Raw genomic sequence first — 6000 nt, 5'->3', positions numbered from 1 at the left:
GGTCCCACTCAGGACACACTGACAGGGCTATGTTACTCAGTGTCCCAGGGTCCCACTCAGGACACGCTAACAGGGCTAAGTTACCCAGTGTCCCAGGGTCCCACTCAGGACACACTGACAGGACTATGTTACCCAGTGTCCCAGGGTCCCACTCAGGACACGCTAACAGGGCTAAGTTACCCAGTGTCCCAGGGTCCCACTCAGGACACACTGACAGGGCTAAGTTACCCAGTGTCCCAGGGTCCCACTCAGGACACACTGACAGGGCTAAGTTACCCAGTGTCCCAGGGTCCCACTCAGGACACACTGACAGGGCTATGTTACTCAGTGTCCCAGGGTCCCACTCAGGACACACTGACAGGGCTGTTACCCAGTGTCCCAGGGTCCCACTCAGGACACACTGACAGGGCTGTTACCCAGTGTCCCAGGGTCCCACTCAGGACACACTGACAGGGCTATGTTACCCAGTGTCCCAGGGTCCCACTCAGGACACACTGACAGGGCTATGTTACCCCGTGTCCCAGGGTCCCACTCAGGACACACTGACAGGGCTATGTTACCCAGTGTCCCAGGGTCCCACTCAGGACACACTGACAGGGCTGTTACCCAGTGTCCCAGGGTCCCACTCAGGACACACTGACAGGGCTGTTACCCAGTGTCCCAGGGTCCCACTCAGGACACACTGACAGGGCTGTTACCCAGTGTCCCAGGGTCCCACTCAGGACACACTGACAGGGCTGTTACCCAGTGTCCCAGGGTCCCACTCAGGACACACTAACAGGGCTAAGTTACCCAGTGTCCCAGGGTCCCACTCAGGACACGCTGACAGGGCTATGTTACCCAGTGTCCCAGGGTCCCACTCAGGACACGCTGACAGGGCTAAGTTACCCAGTGTCCCAGGGTCCCACTCAGGACACACTGACAGGGCTATGTTACCCAGTGTCCCAGGGTCCCACTCAGGACACACTGACAGGGCTATGTTACTCAGTGTCCCAGGGTCCCACTCAGGACACGCTAACAGGGCTAAGTTACCCAGTGTCCCAGGGTCCCACTCAGGACACACTGACAGGACTATGTTACCCAGTGTCCCAGGGTCCCACTCAGGACACGCTAACAGGGCTAAGTTACCCAGTGTCCCAGGGTCCCACTCAGGACACACTGACAGGGCTAAGTTACCCAGTGTCCCAGGGTCCCACTCAGGACACACTGACAGGGCTATGTTACTCAGTGTCCCAGGGTCCCACTCAGGACACACTGACAGGGCTGTTACCCAGTGTCCCAGGGTCCCACTCAGGACACACTGACAGGGCTGTTACCCAGTGTCCCAGGGTCCCACTCAGGACACACTGACAGGGCTATGTTACCCAGTGTCCCAGGGTCCCACTCAGGACACACTGACAGGGCTATGTTACCCCGTGTCCCAGGGTCCCACTCAGGACACACTGACAGGGCTATGTTACCCAGTGTCCCAGGGTCCCACTCAGGACACACTGACAGGGCTGTTACCCAGTGTCCCAGGGTCCCACTCAGGACACACTGACAGGGCTAAGTTACCCAGTGTCCCAGGGTCCCACTCAGGACACGCTAACAGGGCTGTTACCCAGTGTCCCAGGGTCCCACTCAGGACACACTGACAGGGCTGTTACCCAGTGTCCCAGGGTCCCACTCAGGACACCCTAACAGGGCTGTTACCCAGTGTCCCAGGGTCCCACTCAGGACACACTGACAGGGCTATGTTACCCCGTGTCCCAGGGTCCCACTCAGGACACACTGACAGGGCTGTTACCCAGTGTCCCAGGGTCCCACTCAGGACACACTGACAGGGCTGTTACCCAGTGTCCCAGGGTCCCACTCAGGACACACTGACAGGGCTGTTACCCAGTGTCCCAGGGTCCCACTCAGGACACACTGACAGGGCTGTTACCCAGTGTCCCAGGGTCCCACTCAGGACACACTGACAGGGCTGTTACCCAGTGTCCCAGGGTCCCACTCAGGACACACTGACAGGGCTGTTACCCAGTGTCCCAGGGTCCCACTCAGGACACACTGACAGGGCTGTTACCCAGTGTCCCAGGGTCCCACTCAGGACACACTGACAGGGCTGTTACCCAGTGTCCCAGGGTCCCACTCAGGACACACTGACAGGGCTGTTACCCAGTGTCCCAGGGTCCCACTCAGGACACACTGACAGGGCTATGTTACCCCGTGTCCCAGGGTCCCACTCAGGACACACTGACAGGGCTAAGTTACCCAGTGTCCCAGGGTCCCACTCAGGACACACTGACAGGGCTGTTACCCAGTGTCCCAGGGTCCCACTCAGGACACGCTAACAGGGCTATGTTACCCAGTGTCCCAGGGTCCCACTCAGGACACACTGACAGGGCTATATTACCCAGTGTCCCAGGGTCCCACTCAGGACACGCTGACAGGGCTAAGTTACCCAGTGTCCCAGGGTCCCACTCAGGACACGCTGACAGGGCTGTTACCCAGTGTCCCAGGGTCCCACTCAGGACACACTGACAGGGCTAAGTTACCCAGTGTCCCAGGGTCCCACTCAGGACACGCTGACAGGGCTGTTACCCAGTGTCCCAGGGTCCCACTCAGGACACACTGACAGGGCTAAGTTACCCAGTGTCCCAGGGTCCCACTCAGGACACACTGACAGGGCTAAGTTACCCAGTGTCCCAGGGTCCCACTCAGGACACACTGACAGGGCTAAGTTACCCAGTGTCCCAGGGTCCCACTCAGGACACACTGACAGGGCTAAGTTACCCAGTGTCCCAGGGTCCCACTCAGGACACACTGACAGGGCTGTTACCCAGTGTCCCAGGGTCCCACTCAGGACACACTGACAGGGCTATGTTACCCAGTGTCCCAGGGTCCCACTCAGGACACGCTAACAGGGCTATGTTACCCAGTGTCCCAGGGTCCCACTCAGGACACACTGACAGGGCTATGTTACCCAGTGTCCCAGGGTCCCACTCAGGACACACTGACAGGGCTATGTTACCCCGTGTCCCAGGGTCCCACTCAGGACACACTGACAGCCCATGTGTCTGTCTACCTATGCAGTGAACTGAAGCCACACCCTGACCAGAACCCAGGAGCTGGCTGTCCTGGAAGCACATGAGTACCAGTCATGACTTACATCTCCTGAATTAAGGAAGTTAAAGGTTACTGCTGTGGGGTCTTCGTGATGATTTAACCTCAGATTCAAGAAGCTTGGGACAGGTTGGAGATGGTGTTTGGGAAAAACAGGGTCCAGGCAGTGAATTCCTGGGCTGGACTTTTTCAGTAAAATGCCCATGGTCTTCTCTTCGAATGTGCTTTACCTAGTCACTGCCTAACCGTGAATAAAACTCCAGAAGAAGCTGTGGTTGCTAGGAAGACAAAGGAAGGGAAGGGAATCCTGTCCTTTCACTAAAGGGCGGTATCTTTGGGGTAGACAAGGCCCAGTGTTCTGGAAAGGGCGGGCGAAGGAGCTATAAAATCAGTTTTTGTGCAACAGCTGCATCACAGCCTGGGTGTGCTTGCAACAGTACAAGTGTACCTCTACACTTCGCAAATGCACACTCTCAGGTGGATGACCTGTCTCCTGCCCTTCCACTCCTCATAAGTGCATCATGCCTCAGTCCTGCCCTCTGAAGGAGGACAAAGTCATCATCATCTCTCTCTCTGCATGCGAAGGAGACCACACAGTCCAGTCCTCTGCAGTCGCTCAAAAAAAACAAACAACTCCCACCCCCACACCACCCCCGCCCGCCCAAAACCTATCTGGCTGGCCTTTGCGGCTCCATGGGGTAGCTCTGCCCAACAGCGGGACCACCACCGGCTCCGCAGGGCGGAAGTCCCGCCCTGGCCTGCCCGTCCCGCCCCGCCTCCGTTTCTCCTACGCCCTGGATGTTGTGCTTTCCGTTAGATTTTCTGTCGGCGACACCTCCTACTTCTTGAGCACTTCAGTGCTAGGAGCGGGACCCCGCCTGTCCCGGAGCGGTTGTCCAGCAGCCGGACCCCGCCCTCCAAGAGTCCCGCCCCCAGAAGCCGGACACGCCCCCTCACTCCGTCCTTTTCCCCACCCCCCCCAAACATTGGCTCCTCCAGGACCCTGAGCCCCGACGGATCCCGAGTGGGCCCCACTCCCAAGACCCTGAGTCACACCCTCCAAAAATGGCTGGACCACGCCCTTTCCCGGAACCACGGGCCCAGAAGCTGGACCTCCACAACGGCCTGACCCGCCCCTCACCGAGCCCCGCCCCCTTGGCCCTGGGCCCCGCCCTACAACGACTAGGTCCCGCCCCCAGGAGCCGGAGCTCGGCTCTCAGGGTCGGACCCCGCCCCTCCCGGAGCCCCGCCCCCGGCCCGGCGACGGTGGTGACCGTTGGTGCTTTCGGCGGGCGCCCGGCGGGAGCAAGCGGCGGCCCGGTAGGTGAGCGGGGCCGGCGCGCCTCCTCGCGCGTCTTTCTTCCCTGGCGCGCGCCTCTGCCGGCTCGGCCAGGTCCGCCTGCGGCCGTGAGGCCGAGCTCGGGCACCGCCCGCGCCTTCTTTGTTCGCGCGGGACTCCGGGAACTTGCCCGCGCGGGCTGTGGCCGGGGTCCCGCGCAGGCCGGATGTGCGGGTTCCGCAGGGGCTGCAGCCCGTCGGACCCGGCCGGATTCCGACTCGGCTCAGAAGCCGGCCCGGCTTGCCGTGAGGGGGCTTTAATGTTCAACTCAGCCCGCGGTCGCTTTGTTTGGGCAGACCGTTTCCAAGGACCCGAACTGAGGAAATGTAGGGCAAGAACGCAGGGCAGCCCACAACGCGAATTGAGAATAGATGGAGGGGCTAGATCTGTGGAGTGGAGTGTAGACAAGGGGGCTCAGAGCTGTCAGGTGCAGAGTGGCTCAGACCCCTGGAGTGTAGACAGGGGTCCCCAGACCTGTGGAGTATGGGGGTGGGGAGAGGTTGGAGTGTAGAGGGGGCTCAGCTATGGAGTGTAGATGGGGTTGCTCACACCTGTGGTATGTAGATAGGGCTCAGACCCCTGGAGTGTAGACAGAGGGACTTTTACCCGTAGACCATACGGATGGAGGGGTCCGGGGTCCTGGAATTGACTCAGACCTATGGACTATAGGTGGAGGGAAAGCTGGTACTAGGGAGGTGACCCAGAGAGTGAAGCCTTGAACCTACAGTAAGCAACTGGTGTGTGTGTTGACAAAGGGGGAGGAACTCAATCAGTTTTGAATAAAGGGACTGTGCTTTAAGTTTTAAAAGTTTCTGAAGAAAGTCCAATTGTCGGTATGATAATCTCTCCAGAAAAACTGGAATAAAAATGTTACACCTTTTTTATTTGGGGGTTGGATGACAAGTACTCGGGCTGACAGGACCTGGACTTCAGCGACACTGTTGAGACAGAAAAGGTCATGGGGTAGAGGAGCGTGGATTAGGTAAGGCCCATCTGGGGTAGGACCTTGAAATTAGAGGTGAGGACAGGGAGCAGGTGCCCGAGAATCTAGGTCTTTAAGGCCATTTCTGTGAGGCTTCTTGGAACCTACCCTCAGGGGGACTAAGGAGGATGGTTGCTTCTGAGAGGAGAGAGAGGCTGGAGAGCTGGCAAAGGAGATCAGCAAATAGCAGAGCTGAGGAAAGGCTCTCAGACTTGGAGTGGCATGTGTATGCCAGCCTTTGCAAGAGTCAGGAGAAGACAGGGTCCATACTGAGTGGGCCAAATTGCAGTGCATCACGGAGTCTCAGCTTATGACAAGAGGCACTTTGTGGTCCTACGTGGCACTCAGGAGGGGGGATGGGTCAAGGGCTGGCTAACTTTTTGCCTTATGTTTACAACAACCACCTCAGAGGATGGCCTGGTGGGTGGTCACAGAGGTGATACTGAGCCTAGTGAACTGGCTCAAGTCCTTGTCCTTCGAGGGTCACAGAGGTGGGAGAGGTTGAAGCTGAGCCCTGCATTTCTAATCCTGTTGTCATTTGATGACTGTATCTGAGACAGGCCCAGCATGTTGGTCC

The 6000-nt window shown here is 58.5% G+C and overlaps 1 protein-coding gene across 3 annotated transcripts in view; it reads left to right on the top strand.

Annotated features, from left to right (window-relative positions):
• The first annotated feature begins 4306 nt into the window (after positions 1–4306).
• Positions 4307–6000, top strand: part of RGS12 (regulator of G protein signaling 12) — a 103644-nt gene continuing 101950 nt past the window's right edge. For all 3 annotated transcript variants that reach the window (XM_084799827.1, XM_084799826.1, XM_084799828.1), the window contains exon 1: positions 4307–4422. The gene's annotated coding sequence lies outside the window, so the exon portion shown is untranslated. The remainder of the gene's footprint in view (positions 4423–6000) is intronic.

The sequence above is a fragment of the Acomys minous genome (genome assembly GCF_964271855.1).
Source record: "Acomys minous genome assembly, chromosome: 10".
In the NCBI taxonomy this organism is placed as follows: domain Eukaryota; kingdom Metazoa; phylum Chordata; class Mammalia; order Rodentia; family Muridae; genus Acomys; species Acomys minous.
The sequence above is the reverse complement of the archived record's forward strand: the minus strand, read 5'-3'. Positions and strand labels throughout refer to the sequence as shown.